This window comes from Benincasa hispida, chromosome 2 (genome assembly GCF_027475165.1).
Source record: "Benincasa hispida cultivar pf3 chromosome 2, pf3_genome.v1.1, whole genome shotgun sequence".
In the NCBI taxonomy this organism is placed as follows: Eukaryota; Viridiplantae; Streptophyta; class Magnoliopsida; order Cucurbitales; family Cucurbitaceae; genus Benincasa; species Benincasa hispida.
The window spans coordinates 49,466,021-49,485,261 of NC_143479.1; positions in this window are offsets into that span (position 1 = coordinate 49,466,021).

Here is a 19,241-nt window from a genome sequence, read left to right on the forward strand (position 1 = left end):
AGAATTAATTATCATATAATTAATATATTATAAATAAATATGATAACCAACTTATCATATTATATTTATAACCTATAGTTTTAACATTTCATCATATGAAACATATAAACCATGGTGCTTTTTCTATTTTATGGTACTTAATATAAATCATATTTATATTAGTTTCTCCAATTAATGTATCTCATACATTAAATCAATTATATCACATATAATTGAACTATTTAATTATATCACATATAATTAAACTTCCTCTTGTTAATTTAAATACTTCAAACTAATCCAATATCTTATTCTCAACTTGAACCCATTGAGCTACCAAGGGGACCTCATGGACCTATAACTTGAAGCTCCAACGGTACATGACTAACTGACCAAACTCTTTAGTCATGAGATCCACCATCAGTTAACTGTTGGTCACTCCACTACAGATCGACAGCTGCACTCTTCGCACTACAGATATATTTCTGTGTTCATATGACCAATCAACAGTGTGAGGACCCTTCACAAATCGCTCGTAAGTACAGCTGGGTCAATTTACCTTTTTGCCCCTATAATTACATCTAATTTCTTAAGTACCACTGATTCCTCTAATGAACAATAAGTCATAGTCCTACTATGACTTAGTCCTCTCTTCCAAATAGAGGGTGTGGCCACTATATTCAAGATCCGAAATTAGTCGTTAAGGGATCAATTTATCTACTTACCCCTGCTTTGGGGAAGGAGTGAATTTCGTCTTGTGTAACTGTGTTCCCAGCTCCCTAATAAGACGAATCACCAAAAAGATAGGCTTGTTGAGTTGGCAATCTAGTCACTCTCACCCATACTAATCAAAGGACCGCCCTCATAGGCAGGAGTTCCCAAAACATTCAGGATTAAGGTCATGTCACCTATGGTCATTTTAGTGAAATGTAAGTCTCAATTATCAACCGCGTTATATAAAGAGACTAATCATTTTGTGGTCTTATCTTATGCAAACTCTTTGTATTGGACACCCCCGCTCGCATATCTCCACATGAATGGTCAGGATCAGACCATTTGTAGCACTTTACAACACTTGTAAATATCTACAAAGCGGGTCGTATCCGTAGTGTCACCAGGATAAGGTATCCTTCCTTTATCCTTATATTACAGACCATTTAGGTTATTACTTAAGGCATGATTCACTTGTATGTCTCACATACATGCTTAAGTTATATGAAATAACCACGGATCTTAGTTTATTGGATATGAGTAAATGCAAATAAAATAACACTTATTTTATTATTAACAATGTGCGTAGAAAATATTTACAAACTAGAAGACCATCGAGAGAATTAGGACACCAATCCCAACACAAAATGGTAGGCATATTGGGTCGGCGAACTGGTCACCCTCACTTATACAAATCAAAGGACAATTCCTCGTGAACAGAAGTTCATAATATACTTAGGATTAAGACTAAGTGTCCTAGGTCATCCTATTGAAATAGAAACCTAACTAGTTAACGGTGTTACATCTAATGGTTACTATTTCACAGTACAGTCTTATGCAAACTCATTAAATAGGATACCCTCACTCGCATGTCAACTATAAGAACGCGTTAGATCACTATATTTGTATCAAATACAATGTGAGTATCCATAGTATTACCAGGATAAGGTACCCAACCTTATCCCTATACTATAGACCCTTCAAGTTGTATCTTGAACATTGATCCCTATATGTCTCCACGTACAGTTCAAGACTCATAAGGAAACCTTGGATGTTAGTTTATTGGATTTAAGGTTATTAAGACAAAATAGACAAACAACACTAACAAAAACATTTATTGAATTAACATCTATAACTCTTTATTGATGGTGGTCAATTAATAACATTTACTATCTACGAGTTTTAAGGCATCAAACCCAACAACTATTTGATGAAGTTAGGTGAGTGTTGATACATCTTGCCCCTTTTGCAAACAATTGAAGTGTTGTAGCTTAAGTTCTAAGCTTTAGGAACCTTTTGTTTGTAGTTTCAAACTAATTTGATCACATCTAATTACCAACCAACAATCATTTAGGCTCCTTTGGTGAAGTTATGTAGGTAACAACAAGTTTTATGCTCTTTCAAACTCAATTAAAGTGTTTGATATTGTTGTGGTGTTTAACATGGTGGAGTGTTTTGATGTATCCTACATTGATAGGTGTTTAATAAGGCTGTTGATTTTCGAGCTTCTTTTACGCTTATATCTCTTGAACTATTGTATTTTAATAATTAGAACTTGTTTTAACTAAAAAAGCTTTTGTCTTGGTTGATGAACCGAATGATTGTTGTCTGTTAAAATACAATTTTTTTATTACATGATCCATTGGCTCCACTTTGTATTTCAATTATTGATTGTAAATGTAGAGCCATTCTTCAACAAGTTGATCTATATATTTTTTGGAGGCACTGTTTAGACTTAAATTTCTTGGTTTTAATATTTTTCTCTTTTCGTTCGTAGATTTCAATGAGTTGAGGATAACATTTGATGAAACTTTGACTTTGAAGTTACCTAAGACTGTTGTGGTGCTTAAAGGAGGATGTAGCCTCTCTTTCTTATTATTATATATGCTTTATGTTTTATGATAAGGATCATAACTCATTTTTTGTTATTAAGTATATTGTGTCAAAATGAGTTTTATTGTTGGGAGAGATAATTTGTAACTTTTGAATTATTCATGAGGTTGTTAGTGTTGTAATATTGAAAGTATTAATATAGAATTGTAATTTTGGAATTATTCATATAAATGAAGTTTACTAACGTTGTAGACATAAAATTGTGAATATATATTCTTTGTTTATATGGTTGAAAAGATTGGAAATGTGTGTGTTGTTTATTTGGTGATGAATATTGTTTGTCTTATATATATCGATATGATTGTTGGACACAAAACTTGAGCAATTAGATAGGTAATTTCTAATAATATAATTTTCTTTTAAAAAAAACAAATTTGACAAGTAAAACGTATCAAGTATTAATTAAGTGGTCAGTTTTTGGGTGTCAAGAAGAAATTATATTTGACAACTAAAAACTGTCAAGTTATGAAAACCTTGATTCATAATAAATGTCAAGAACTTAGATACTTGACACTTAAAATAAGCCAACAGATCTCATATACTTGATAGTTATAACGTATCAAGTAAATTGTAGTTTGACGCTTCTAGCTAGTAAAAAAAAATTTCTTATTCTTGACATTTTTAAAAACGTCAAATAATACTAATACTTGACTACAAAAAAAATTAAGTAATACTGTTTTTGGAGTAGTGAAACATTATAGGAAGTGTTATGTTTCTAATAAACTACACTGGACCTGATATACACATAATCTTGATAAAGATCATCGAATTTTTCTTCGTCGTTTATTAAAATTTTAAGGGTACAATAGATTATTGTTTGCATTTTAATAAATTTATATCATATTAGAAGGATATTGTGATGCAAATTGGGTAATATACAATGAAAAAGTAATAACCACTAGTGGATATAAGTTCTATCAAATTAAAAAAAAAAAAAAAAAAAAAAAATCATGAAAAGAGTATTAAAAAAAGAAAAAAATTGTTTTTAAAAATTTCTAAACATTTTTTAGTACCATCAAATTTAAAAAAATAATAATAGAAATTTTATCAATACCATCAAAAGAGTTTTTTTTTTTTAACTACTTGAATATAGATTGAGATATGGGATTACTTGAGTTAAATGGAATTCTCCCTTTATTTGTTTGTTTATTTTAAACTTATTCTTGGAACATCAAACTCCTATTGTTTTTTATTATTATGTTTTTATTTTTTGGAAGACACCATCCTATGAATTACTTGTTATAGTTTATTGCTTGAAATGTTCGTTAGGGGGAAGTCTTACATCGTATTTAACTTACTAAAAATTATTATAGTTCTTTTTCTTAATACAAAAATTATTATACTTCAAAAGTATATTTATTGAAGAAATTTTATAATTGCCCTTATTGATTATAAAATAAAGAGGCACTTGTAAAAAAAAAATTAAAAAAAAAAAACACTGAATTAGGCTCATAGCTACGTATTAATTGTTTGCAAAAATAACAAAAACAAAGCCTAGTCCACATATAAAATATATAAAATGTCGCTAATGTACTCACTATTGATATGTACTAGATACACTACTAATATACACTTGATACACTTGGCTGATATACTCGATATACTTGATAATATTATGTTTGACTGATGTACTTGATATACTTGTCAATTATGCCCTCATTTATATTGTTGATAAACTTGACTGATATACTTGATGAAGATGCACTTAACTAATAAATTGGTAATAAAGTTGTCAATCATTTATGTGTTTTTACTGTTGATAAACTTGATACACTTGATTGATATACTTGATAATGATATACTTGACATTAATACGGCTGATAAACTTGATAGTGATGCAATCTTTTGTAATGTATTAATACACTTGACATATATATTGTTGATATATTGATGATAAAATCTACATTAAAATATTTAAATTAGATAATTGCAGTAGGCCTAAACCCCATCAATAATGAATTACTTCATCTATATGTAAGTCAATTCGAGCTTAACTCAATGATATTTAATATGCACTCTCTCTCAAAAGTTTGATCCCTCGAGAACTATTGTATTGAAAGAAAATAGGCAATGTCATTAGTTTTTTTTTTTTTTTTCAAAGAGAGCTTGTACTAATCTTTTAATGACATTTAGGGGAAGCTTAAAAGATTGGCAAACTTTAGGGGAAGCTTTTTCCACCTATCTCACTTAATGCTGATGAAATCAAAGAAGGGAAATACCATAGAGTTGTATCACACCAATCCCTTTAACTTTTCTTTTCTTTTTCTAAGAAACCACTTTAACTTAATTTTGAGAGTTCCATGAACATGAAGCAAAGAGCTTTCTTTTCTTTTTTTTTTCTTTTCTATTTTTTTTTTCTTTTCTTTTCTTTTTGTTGTTGTTAAAATGTCGTCTTTATGATATTTTGTCTTTATATTTTTAATAAATTTTAAATTACCTTCAAAATTAATTAAAAATATTTTTCATGCTAACAAAAAATGCTAATAAAGATCTTTTTATTATTATTATTTTTCAAGAAAAAGTAAAAAAAAAAAAATAGTAAAGTCTATTTTTAAAATTTATTGAAACGATAATACGGGATTAAAATGATATTTTAACATTAACAATACCACATTAGTCCATATATTTAAAAGTTTTTTCGATTTTAATTCCTATATTTTCAATTGTCCAATTTTAGTTCTATTTTCAATAAATTTTAATTTGAGTCTCTCAAAATTAATTTTTATTGAAATTGGTTAAATAATAATAATGATTTTCATGCAAGGAAATAGAATGTGTGAATATATTTTCAAATTTTATTATAAAGTTGCTAATAGAAAACAAAAAAAAATATTTTTAGGAAATCAATAATAAACTAATAGTGGAATTAAATTTATGATTTATTAAAAGTATATAAATTAAAAGACGATTAAAATTATAGAAACTAATAAATAAATAACGTTAAAGTATAAATCAAAACCGTCTATTAAGTCAACCTCCACTTTTTTTTTTTTTTCTTCTTTTTAATCTATTCCGGTTTTAAAAGTTTTAGTTTGTAGTTGGATTTCCAACCGTATTTTTGGGCTTGAAATGATAAATTTTTGACTTATGAGTTTGGTGCATTAATTGTAATAGTTATTATAAAGGTAACGTTATGCTAAACATCTAATTAAATCAATGCAATGCATTTATATATATATTTAGAATAGGTAATGCATTTATATTTGTTGTTCAAGTACACGTGTGCCTTTCATTCAAAAAATAAAAAAAATAAACAGGAGAGTTGCAAAAATGTCGAAAAGAGTTATTAAAATTAGGTCCATAGTTCAGTATATAAATTTTGTATAAATGACAAAATATTTAAGCTCAATCCAATTTTACTGATGGATTGAAATTAAAAAATTGAAAATACCCTCGTTGACTTTTGAATCAATTTGCCTTGTGTTCATAAATTGGATTAAGTTGGATTGAAAGATTTTTTAGACCCAACCCAATTGTTCGAGTTGTAATTGAATTAGGTTGAAAGACTTTTTAAACTCAATCCAATTGTTCGGGTTGTAAATTTCTTCAACCCAAATAATTCTTATTAAAAAAATGAATTCAACCCAATCATAAAATATTTGGGTTTGATTGATTCGGGTTAATTGGATCATTTGTTTAAAATTTTGTTCTAAAAAGAAGTAAAACGTAAATATGTAAAAATACAATTTAAATATTTTTATATATTGAATTAAGATTAACAATTCAATTTCAATTTATATAGTAAAAATCTTCGTAAGAATAAATTATTCAAAAAATATTTGAATTAAATAAAATTAAAATCAATATAGATATAAATAATTGTGTTATAAGTAAAAGAAAATTTATTTTAAAGTTAATAATAAACTGAATCCATAAACGAATTCAATCTATAAAATTTTTATATATTTGAACTCAACTCAATCCAAATGAATTGATAACTCAAATCAAACTCGGTTAGATTAGATTGATGGATTTTTTCTGATCCCTATGCCCCCACTTCTCTTCCTCTTCAAGAAACTTTAGGGCTTGCTGCTTCTCGATTGGCTTCTAATTCCTTTCTCTTGGACATCGATTGCCTTCTGATTCATTCCTCTTCATCGTCGATCCCTTCCTCTTCCTATTTGATTTCTTCAAAAATTCCCACCCAAAAATAGAATCACATCGTCGACATACATAGAATTAATAAAACTGCTTCATGATTTTTCATGCGCCCCTTCCTCCTGCACCTGAAAAGCCCCGCCTCAAATCTTTGATGAAAAAGAAGAAGGAATTACTAAGAACCGGAGTGAGTTCGGGTAAATCGGTGAAGAATTTGGTGGTTTTTGATCGGTAATTGTGTAAAATTCTGCCGGAGAAATTGACGACGGCTCAAAAGAACAAGCAGCAGGGATGGGTTGGAGTGTGAAATCCTCTTATAGAGATCATTTCCGAGTTCCAACTTATCTTTAATGGAATCTGAGGGGAGAGTTTTTTTTCTTCCCTAAATTGATTCATTTTTTAAAAAACGTAAATCTCTTGTGTGATTATGAATATATTATGTGTATAAATGAAGTTAGAGGGAAAATTATAATTTTGTTGTCGGTGGATTACAAGTGAATGATTAGGGAATGGAGGATGTAAATTTGGAGGGTTGAGATGAGAGTCATTTTAGTAATATGGCCAATTAGATAATAATTACATGACCTACTTAATATCTAATAGAAACCATGTGTCAATCAGATATAATAATCACATGACAATCAAATAGAAAATACTTAATATTTAATGAAAATCACATGACAACTAGTGGAAATTAGATATGAATCACATGTTAATCAAATAGAAACCATAAACTACTTAATATCTAAATCACATGGCAATCAGAGATAGGAAATAGATAATAATCACATGAAGTGAAATTGAAATTACAAAGTACTTAATATATAATGGAAATTTATGATAATCAGAGATATAAATCACAAGACGATCAAATAGAAATCACAAAATACTTAATATCTAATGAAAATCACATGACAATTAGAGATATTAATCAAATGATAGCAATCAAATGCTTAATATCTAATGAAAATCATCTGATAACAATCACATGGCAATTAGAGATAACAATCAAATAACAACAAATAACAATCAAACAGAAATCACAAAGTATTTAATATTTAATGAAAATCACATGACAATCAAATAAAAATCATAAAGTATTTAATATCTAACAAAAATCAAATAGTAATCCGATAGAAATCACGAATTATCAAATCTTACTCTAGTTGATGAATCAATCTTAATCTCTTCAAATCCCATCAAATTCACCTCAAGGTAAGAACACTCATTGCGATGTATTTGATTCATTATTCTACCTTTTTCAATTCCCATATTTTGCTTAATATAAAAACACAAGTCGTGATAATTTATTTCAAAAATACAAGTTTGTGATATTAGCGATAAAAAGTGAAAATTTGCAAGTTGGCTATCAAAATAGTAATTTGCTCATTGAATCCGCTTTCCTTCCTTCTCTATATATATTCTAAATAATCTTCACCTCCTAATTCTCACACTAAAAAGATAATCAGAAATCGACTTCTTCAAGAAATTTGTAAATCGAAACCAAACAAAATCTTTAATGTAATTTTAAGTAATTAAGAGCAATCGTGAATCGAACGAAATCAATTTGAAATCTTAGGGCTGCTGGTACTGTACAATGTCAAAGGTTGTAAAGCACAGAAGAAAAATATGGAAGATGAAGACTGATTTTAATTACAAGGGTAATTTTGGAATAAAAAAATAAATATGAAAATCCTGGTCTGAATAAATAACGTGATTTTAGTCATTTTAATAATTTTCAAGATTTTGACATATTTGCAAAAATTCAAATTTTGATGACATAGTTGCTAAACCATAATCTTAATTTGATACCTATTACAATTTCTCAAAAAAAAAATGACTTTACAAGTTTATACCATAGTGGATGGAAGTTTTTTTAATCTACAAAGTACCATACTCCTCTTATTCATATTAGGGGTGTTCAAAAAATCCGATGACCCGAAAAAAACGATCAACCCAATCTAACTCATGCGGTTTGGGTTGAGTTGGATTAGGTTTAAATAAATTAAATTTTTGTGAGTTGGATTGATTCATAAGTTCACCTAAAATGGCCTGAACCAACCCGAACTTATTATTAACTTTACAATGTATATTTTTTTACTTATGATACAATCATATATACATATATTTATTTAAGTTTTATATTTATTTTTTTTTTTTGATAATTTATTCTCCAACGACTAAACAGTTTTTTAGCACTTTGGAAAGAAAATATTCATTATATAAATTGAAATTGAGTTGTTAATCTTAATTCAATATATGAAAATAATTAAATCAAATTTTTACATATTAACAACTTACTTTCTTTTAGAACAAAAATAACCGATCAACCCGAACCAATCCAACCCAAATATTTCATGGTTAAGTTGGGTTGAGTTTATTTTTTAAGAAGGGTTATTTTGGTTGAAGAAATTAACAACCCGAACAATTGGGTTGGGTCCAAAAAGTTCTTCAACCCAACCCACGAACACCCCTAACTCACACTATAAATTTAGCTTTATAAATATTTGTAAACTTCACATTAATGTCACTAAATCCCAATCTATTTTTAAAAATACATTGACATGACATTCAATAAGTAGAGATAGTATGAAAAATGGTCGAATTAGTTTTTCACTCATAAAAGTTCAAAAGTCAATAACCAATTATGCTAAGTGGATCCAATTGAAATCTCTCCAATAGGATGGAAGAAAACAAAGCTTTTTTCTTTCTAAGTGAATCCTTTTGAAAAAAAAAAGTTTCTTGATTCAGATTATGATTTTTTATTATGAATGTAATATTTAGTAGATATTCATAACCCGCAAAAGTTATAAAATTCTATAACCTCTCATTGAATATCATCTTGTAACATATATCCTTCTATGTCTTATAAATAGTATTGTATGATGACTTTGTAAGATACGTCACAATTGAGTTCAATTGTTCTCTCTACTTTCTTCTCTTTACTTTGCTCTCTAATTTACTTCTTTTGTGTTTTTGTTTTGTTTTTATTTTACAATACGTTATCAGCACGAATCTCTACCACTTTAGGGATTTTGTAGAAATTGAAGTCGATTCATTATAATGCAACAACGTTAAAAACATGTTAGAATTATCTACATATTTTTAAGATACTTAGAATTTAAATTTGGAATATGGTGGGTATTTTTAATTAAGGTAGTTTGGCCTTTTTTTGTTTCTTATTTTTGGCAATATACATTTTGATTAGAACTACTTGGGTCCAAATTTTTATATTAAAACTCAGCTCACAAAAACATGGTCTTTTATTCTTGAAAAAGATGAATGTTGGTGAGTTTTATCTTTACATCAAAAGATATAGGCTAAAGTAATTGGCTTTAAAGTTGCCGAAATTTTTGTTTATAAGCTGAAACTTTTCCTATTTATGTGTGATAAATGAATCACTGTATTTAAGTTTTAATTTTAAATTAATTCTAAATTTCATACGTTAAGATTAAAAGTGGTACATAAATAATAAGGAAAACACCAAACATTAGTTTGATAATTAAACAAATAACAAAGTAATAAAATTTCTAAGAAATAAAATAATGATGATATGGGATGATATTTAAGTAGAAAAATCTAGTAAAATTAAGAATAAAATAAATAAATAAAATAACTAAGAACATTTGAGAAATATCTAGATAAGTTAAAATAAAAATAACAATAATAATAAATAATAAAAATTGAGTTGAGTTGAGTTGATTAGAAAATAGATAACAAAAAAATAAAATAATAAAATAATAATAATAATAAAATAGATAGATAAATAGATAAATTGGTTAATGGTTAGTAAGAGAGAGAGATAAATATTAAAAAAAAAAAAAAAAGAAAGAGAGAAAATCGGTTTGGAAAGGAAATAAAAATAAAAAATAAAATAAAAAGGAAGATAAGGATAGGAGAGGCGGTTTGGGGAAAAAAAGGGATGGAACACTCCTATAAAGAGGTGGATTGAAATCTGAGTATAAAAAAATAATAATAAAGTAAGTTATTTTTGGAGGAGTTGGTTAATTTAAGTAAGTCTTCTTCTTTAACATTTAAAAATTTCTTTTCTTTTTTTTTTTTTATAAAACTTCAATCATGAAAGATAAAATAAATCAACAAGATTATTAAGGTAATAAAGCTTCTCTATAGATTACAAACATCAAAAGAATAACAACTTAACAAAATGTATGAAATTTCTTTACTATTACTATTATTATGTTATATACTATTAATATCACTACAACTAATATTATTAGTACTATTACAATTAATACAAATAATATTATTACTATTACTATTATTGTTATTATTATTATTCTAGTACTATTACAATTATTATTATTATTTTTGTTATTGTTATACTAAGGCTATTATTATCATTATTATTATTATTATTCTACTACAACTACTATCATTATTATTATTATTCTACTATTACTATTATTATTATCATCAGCATCATCATCATTGTTAAATAATTAAGCATAGTTGTATTAGTATTCCAAAGATTTAATAATTATAATTCTAAAAATAAGTAACTATGTTCATCAAATTTCCTAATCCAATAGTCTTAAAACTAGTTTTAATAATAAGTGTTCTTTATGAAATCTATAGGACCAAACCATAAAGGAATAATTAGGATCGTAGTCGAGGTAAGTAGTTTGTCTCACCCTCTCTTTAAGTATTTTATGGTAGTGTACCTTTATTATGTTGAATAATTATGTTATTTTATGTTGTATTACATGTTTAAAATACGTTTCTCGACAAAGGACCCATGCATTATGTTTGTTCACGATGATGAAATAAGATTAAATTTTAATTAGATAAAGGTTACGCTTACAGGGTTAGCAGGGCATGTATGGTTGCACCCCTCTAGACCCAATTCTATGTCAAGTTTATGCTAGGGACTAGCCGTGTATGTATGGTTGCACCCCTCAAGTCCAATCTTACGTTTATGTTAATGGTGGATGTTGGATGCGACTCTGGCCCTACTGACTGCATGACCCACTAATCATCAGATGGGTTAGTTTCCGCTTAAGTCATCATCTTCCTACCAGGGCGGAGAAATTTACGTTGGAAGCATAACCGACCACCTCATGTTATTATATATTTTGTCTCAATCATATGCTTTCATGACATGTTGCATGTAATTGTGCATCTGGTCACTACCTTAAGTGAGAACTACTTACTGGGTATATTATATACTCATTCTATTTTATAGACTTTGTAGGTAAGGACACAACGTAGATGGCAGGATTGGACGTCGCTCAAAGGGCCAAACATCAAACTCACTATTATGCCATATATGCATTTTGTATCACTACGCTAAATATTTTATGGATCTTGATGTTTTGTAAAATAAATTTTTTATACAGTTTTCTACCTAATTAATAAAATTTTAGATATGTTCTTTTGAAATTTTTACCAAAACTCATCTCATGATAGAAAAGTCTAAGTATACATGTCGTAGCGGTCGGACCTTAATATGTAAGGGTCAGGTCGTTACAAAGATTCTCTCTCAATATAATATTATAATTTTATTGATTTATATCCTCTCCCAATAATATTACATTTTATTTGTTAAGCTTTCTTCTAATAATATTATCTTTTATCTTTTAAATATGATTAGAATAATTATCCATGGTTATCTTTAATTTTATTTTGAGTGGTTTAAGATTTAAGATATTGAAGATTATTTCTTAAATGAATTGATTTTAATAAGATTAAATATAAAAGTTAATAATTAAGTTTCATTAATCTATTAATTTACTCTTAATTAAAAGATTAAGGAATTTGAAATAAACTAAAAAATTGACTATAAAAGAACTCTGTTTAAAGATTGTTCTGGCTAGATCGAAGTAGTGACACTAGGGAAACACCTCTACCTGGTAATTACCTGAGAGTTAAAATTAGTCAAATTTTTGTTTGTCAAGTTAATGAATTACTTTATGGAAAAGTTTGAAAGTATTGCATAATAGTGAATTAGTGGTCCTATAGATAATTTTAATGAAATGCACCTGAAAGCTGCATTAATCAATTAGTACTTATTTTATTATATAAAACACAATTAAAGGTGCATGGTTTTTACTCATTTTTATTAGATGCATATGTAGTTGCACATCATTTAGAATAATAAATGTTTATAAACTAATAAGCATATGCTACTTTCATATATCAAACATGTTCCTGCAGTAGCAATTTGATAAAGAAATTTTGAAACATTTTGATAGACAAACATTATGCCATTGAGATTGAATAAAACAAATGAGAATATGAGCTTATGAAAATAATGAATTTCGATCAAATAATTTAATATCATTCCCTAAAGTGAATGTTGCAATATTTATTAATTATAGTCGGAATAATAAGGAAGAAATAATCAAATTAAGACCAAACACATATATAATGTTTGGAAGGAGAATTTTATTTTATTTTTTAAAAGTGGTGCAAAAGAGACAATAATCTTGTATATGTTTTACATTAAAAGTCTTTGAAAATTAAAATCTTCCGTCATTAAAAGGTGAATGATGTGTGAAAGCAAACTTTGAAAATTTATTTGGTATTGCAAATAGTAAATCTAAGCACATTATACTTAAAAGTAAAAATTATATTCTCCAAAATTTAAAATGTAAAATCAATATAATATCAAGTCTCATAGATTAAAGATATTGGTAAATACAATAGTATTTTGCCAATGTGAGCAAAATACTAGTAAATCTAATAGAAGTCTATTAAATTTGAAAGATATATCATCTATAAAGATAGTTATTAAAAATAATATATGGTATTTATATACTATATATTATTTCCTATAGGAAATGGATATAGGCAAGTTGTCTACTTTTCTTTCTAAATTATATTACACATATATTCGTGTGACTGAAATATATGTTATAATGAACTTGAAATTTATTGATCCAAATATCTTTAATATTTAACGTAATGAGTCATTTCATGTCAATAATGATGAAACTTCTGATTGGAAATATACATGGACATCCATTGTCAAATAAGTTGTCATGTATTGTTTGCTCTAAAGAGTTTAATTATTAACCTCTCACTAGTTAAAATCGAAACTGAATCTCTCATATTTTTAGAAAAAGTATGTGGTTGTGTATACCTGGATTTATTAATCCACAAGTAAACCATTTAAATATTTTATGATTTTTATTAACACATTCAGTAGATGATTACATATATGCTTATTATCATTTCAAAACCTTGTATTTGCAAGTTTAGTTGCTCAAATAATTAAGATATAGCAAAATTTCGTGATTTTTAAAATAAAAGAATCCTTTTGATAATGCTAGTGAGTTTATATCCCACATTTGATATTTATTTTATTTAAAATGGGTCCTCAAAAGAGGTTATAAATCTATGTTAGAATTGATTTTCCATCAATTATTAAATATTTTGAACCCCTAACAAGTGATATATTTACAGCACAATTTGCTAATTATCATTAATGAAATAAATTTTCCAATGTTGGGGGAGGAATTAAGAAGTTAGAAAAATAAATTGAATGAATACATAAGTATTGATTTTGATCATCATATAAATCACTTTGAACTAGAAGTTCAAAAGATAATATTTCACTTGTGAAATATATTACAAATCAAATGCCAAATATATTTACAAATGCCAAATATATTTACAAAGCAGGCAAGAAAATAACTAAGTTATATATATATTATATATGTTGCAAGTGTACCATCTAAGAGCAATACCTCGGTACAAGAAGTTATCACTACTAATGAGTCTTTAACATACTTGAAACGCAGTAAACCATTGGATTCCAAAAATAAAAATACTCGAAAAAAAAGTAATTAATAATCAAAATGACTCAATTGAAAATGTAGATATTTTAGAAAAAATATTGAATACAAGTAATTATAAGAATCTTGAAGTAAATGAGGATAATAAAGAGATTTCAATAAATTACATTTTGCATACAATGAGGATAATGTCATGAAAGAAAAAGCACGGAACCATACATACATAATTTGACAACATTTTTGCATACAATATTGCTCACGATATTATTTTTGAAAATGAGTATTACATACTTAGATATATTAAGAAATTGTTGATATAGAAAGGATTGACTAATATGAAAAGAAACAATTTGATAGAAATAAACTTATTTTGAAAAATCATGAAACTAGTAATTCAGACATTAGAGAATGTCAAACATGTGGAATACAAGTGAGTATTTGTAAGAAAAATAAATAGAAAGATCACAAGATATAAAGCGAGATAGATTCCAAAATAATTCTCACAATAGACTGGTACAGATTATGAAAAGACATTCTTTAATAGTGAATACAATAATACCATGAGATATCTAACTATGTATGAATAGCTTAGTATACATTTTAAGGATGTAATCATACCACATTGATATGAATTTTTTAATAATTATATTTATTTATGAAAATCAAAGTACCAAAATCATATCATTCAAATATAAAAGAATATATATATATCACATAGATTCTTATAAAACAATTTGTCGAATATGACACAATCATATTAAATATTTGTTGAAGTTAGGGTATAAAAATAACACTGTGTCCATATGTTCTCATAAAGAAAGTTGTGAAAAATAAAGTTTTATCTCAACTTACAAAGTATAAAGCATATGAGATTGTATTAATTTACAGATAAAGAATCTTATATAGACCAGTACATAATGAAACACTCTTATCCGGTCATTGACTCGATGTAAAAAGATGTATCATCCAATCTAAGGATATGATAATGAAGAAATTTAGATCTTAAAGAACCATAGCTTTTGAAAATAAGTGTATTAATATATTTACTAGTTATACACTACCTGTTAGTATTTCTAGTAATTTTATTACATAGATATAATATTCCTTCAAAAGTAAAATATTGGAGTAGAATTGAACGTATATTATGTTTTATTTGAGAATTAGTTTACATTGATTTATTTTTTTCATAATAAATTTAACTGTGATCTAGTTGATTGTAAAGATGCAGGTTACTTATCTAACCATAAGAGCTAGATCTTAAACAAGTTATTTAGTACATGGAGAAGAATTTTTATACTATGGCAGTTTATGAAGCAAACTATAACAGTTACTAAAATTCTGACGATTCATGAGGTTTGCCAAGAATCTTATTATATGAAGATAACACCACAGATGAACTTCTACATTCAAAAACTTGAAGAAAATGGTGACACCATTATCTATCAAATTTCTTTAAAAAGACAACTTGGCAAACGTATTATGAAGGTGTTATTTACAATAATATTTGAGAAGTTAGTACACAACATTTGAATGTGACAACTATGAGATGTCAAGTGATGTTTCCATCGGGGAGAGTAAACTTACTGCCCTCTTTTTTCCTTCACTATGGTTTTTTCCACTGAGTTTTTCTAGCAACGTTTTTAATAAGGCAACCATTAAAGTATATAAAATAATGTATGCCTTCTTTCACTAGAATTTTTTCCCATTGGATTTTTTCTTAGTAAGGTTTTAACGAGGCATTTACTTTATACAATATAGATGTCTGAGGGAGAGTATTATGAATATAATGTTTAATAGATATCCATAATCTAGATAGATTACAAAATTTCATAGACTCTCATTGAATTTTATCTTATAACATACATCATTCCACGTCTTATAAATAGTGTTATACGTTGACTTTGTAAGATACAACACAATTGAGTTAAATTATTCTTTATACTTTCTTCTCTTTACTTTACTCTCTAATTTACTTCTTTTGTTCGTGTCATTCTTATTTTACAATAATTTTACATTTATTAATAAATTTTAATTTTAATGGACTTATCATTTATAAAATGATGATGTGGGTAAGAATAGAATATGAGTATATATACTCGTAGTACTATAATTGTATTCAAAAATAAAACACAAGTAGTTGTATGGGTTAGAAGAATAATGAGATTCTCAACTTATACGTTTCAAAAGAATGTTTGAGAATCTTATAAGTTCAAAGACTTCAAGTTTTACTATAACCATATTCTATATATGTCTATGCATAAAAAAAATAGGGCGGTTAAAATATCATTTTAGTTTCCATACTATGAAGTTTGTTCGATTTTAATCTTTGTAGTTTTAATTATCCGATTTTAGTCTTCATATTTTCAATAAATCTTAAATTTAGTCTTTCAAAGTTAATTCTTACCCAAATTATTTAATAAAATACTTATAGATAACAAAAAAATAAAATTAAAAATTAAACAAAACCAATGATAAACTAGTACCGAAGACTAATTAAAGACTTATTGAAAATACAATGATTAAAATTGGACGATTGAAAGTACAACAACTAAAATTAAATAAACTTTAAAGTATGGGGACCAAAATTCTACTTTAGCCAAAAAGTCTCTGAGGGCCTGTTTTGTAAAGGATCCAGATTCTATTTATTTTTTCAAATTTATTGAATTTAGCAAATATGTGTTTGGCGGATAATCTAGATTCCGAGCAGGTTCGGATCACTTACGATACACGGCTCTACGAAGGAAGGGCTTGGTGGGTTAGGAACGTTTTTTAAAACAACATTTTTGTGTTTTCAATGTATCCTGATTTTAAATTTTAAATTTTAAAATACATAATTATGTTCAATAAAAATAAAAATATTTAGAAATACAATATGTCATGTTATAAACTCAATTCATTTTTTTTTAAAAAAAATATAATATGTATTTGTAATGTATTATGAGTTATATAATATTACAAAATAATAATTATATAAATTTTTTAAAAATAAATCATAGTCATAAATAAATTAATAATAGTTTATTGTCAACTGAATATTAGTTGGTAAATATAACTAGTTTTACAATTTATAAATATATACTATGAAATATATTTTAAATAATTTTTTAAATTAAAATCTAATTTTGAATATACTATCAAACACATATCCTAAAACAACTCTGTTTTCATATTTTTATATTCAAAATTTCTACCAGACAGTCGTAAGTCATTCAATTTTAAAAATTTTATTAATACCATCAAAATAATGATCTTTTAGTACAACAAGTAGAGATATGAGTGTTTGTATATCCGAACTAAAAAAAAATGTAATACATATAAATTACCGCTAAGTTATAGTCAACTTTTGATTTTATGAAAAGAATTTGTGAAATTTTTATAGTACAAGAATATAATAGACTGAGATATGGAGAATGAAATTTTCCCTTTTAAACACTCTTTTTATATAACTTGAAACTATTGTTGGAACACCAACCTATTAATTTTTTTAGTACAATGCGGGATTGAGGATTGAATCTTCGATCAGTTCGATTAGAGTACATGCTAACCCCATTAAATTAAGCTCATTTTGGCACGAACCTATTAATTGTTGTGTTATATAGTTTATTACTTGAAATATTCGTTAGTGGAAGTCCTTACCCATTTTCCTATTTAACTTACTACGGATTAGTGTACTTTAAAAAGTATATTTATTGAAGAAAATTTTTAATTTTTGTTATTGATTTTAAAAAATCTAATTATTTGATAAACTAGATCATAGCTTGAATATCAATAATTGAAAAAAAAAAAAATTGATCCTTAACTTTATGATCCACCCTTACAAATTATAAATCACATGAGCAAAATTGATTAACCCAAGTCCCAAAACAAGAAATCTACACACTAAAATCAAACACTTCTCTATTTGAGTGAGTTTGAAACTCAAAGCTGAAAAACTTAAAAAGTGATGAAAATAAGTGATAAAAATTACATATGTGAAATTGTGATTTATAAAAACTAATAGGAAAAATATTCACATCTAATTTGGGGTTGTATCAATTTAAACTTGAACTAATAATTTTAAGAATTGAATGCACCGACGATTTTAATTTATACCCTTCATTATATTTTGTTTGGATAAATATTGGGAGAGACTTATAATTTTATCTACTAAACTTGAGAAATCGTCAGAAATAATACGTTTAAGTTTTCACCTTACAAAACTAACACGCTTTTTGAAAACTCGCTAGAATAGTTTTTCTCGGTACATCTCGTTCAATATCGGTCGCTGAGATTTTGTTAAAAGAAAATAAGTTTTTCTAACTTATCAATTATTTTGAACCTTCTCGGTACATCTCAGCAGAATTACACACCAAGATTTACTAATTTTTCCAAATGTTATGTAATTTTTCCAAATCTTTCCAAAATTAAAAAATCACATTACCAAATATTAAACAATTTGGAGAAATTTGAAAGATAATTGGTAAATTATTTAGATAATCGGTAACTCAATTTTGAAATTCGTATAATTATGTAGATCTCGGTGTTAATCCCAACCAAAATAACACCGAGATTCTATATATTTAGGTTTTTTTTCGGTGAAACCGAGCATAATTGACACTAAAATTTGATATATTTGAGCTTTTTCGATGGAATCTCAGGTAGGATTAACACCGAAATTCAATATATATCCCAAATCTTACCCAATTTTTTGCAAAATTTGATCTTTCCCAAAATTTTGAAAATGACCGTGCAATCATCTTGAATCAATTTGAGAAATCTATTTTGATAATTGGAAAACCCATTTGAAATTTTGAAAACTCATAC